The 558-nt window shown below is 41.9% G+C and overlaps 1 protein-coding gene across 1 annotated transcript in view; it reads right to left on the bottom strand.

Annotated features, from left to right (window-relative positions):
- The window catches only part of LOC119400267 (retinoid-inducible serine carboxypeptidase), a 49,959-nt gene that overhangs the window by 139 nt on the left and 49,262 nt on the right, over positions 1-558 (bottom strand). The window lies entirely within an intron of this gene.

Genomic DNA, 558 nt, shown 5'->3' with positions numbered 1-558 from the left:
CTGCAGAAAAGGTTATGAGAGTGAGGAAGCCTCTTACACACGACACAAGATATTAGTACACACAAAATATTTGTAGGCAGGAGTTCAGCGGAAGATGGAAGCTAGAAAAGAATAAAAATTTGTGAGCATGGTGTGTCGCTGGAGCAAACGTTTTGATGAGCGGTCTTGTCTTCTTCCAAGACTGCAACTCTCGCAACGTGCATATAATAGCAGTTGCAGCCTTGAAGAAAAGACCGCCTGTCATTGTCATCATCATTTATTTACGCTTAAGGGCCCCTCATGGGGCATTACATAAGTGGGGGGGGGGGGGGTAACAATAGGTAACCACGGGTCACAAGGTTACATCACAAATATTGCTGGAAAAGCAAGAAAAAAAACAGTAAGAAAAAAAAAAAGAAAACATGAAAATAAAGCAGGTAAACGTGCAAAGGACAGGGCTACTAGTCTGCCTGCTGGCAGTGGTGCTGTAAGAATAAATCTTTTAAATCATTGGTTCCAGCAACACCTCCATGTTTAAGAATTTTTCTAAATATCGGTACTGCAAAATCCCGAGCAAGC

The sequence above is a fragment of the Rhipicephalus sanguineus genome, chromosome 7, assembly GCF_013339695.2.
Source record: "Rhipicephalus sanguineus isolate Rsan-2018 chromosome 7, BIME_Rsan_1.4, whole genome shotgun sequence".
Classification (NCBI taxonomy): Eukaryota; Metazoa; Arthropoda; class Arachnida; order Ixodida; family Ixodidae; genus Rhipicephalus; species Rhipicephalus sanguineus.
This window is presented reverse-complemented; position numbering and strand designations above follow the sequence as displayed.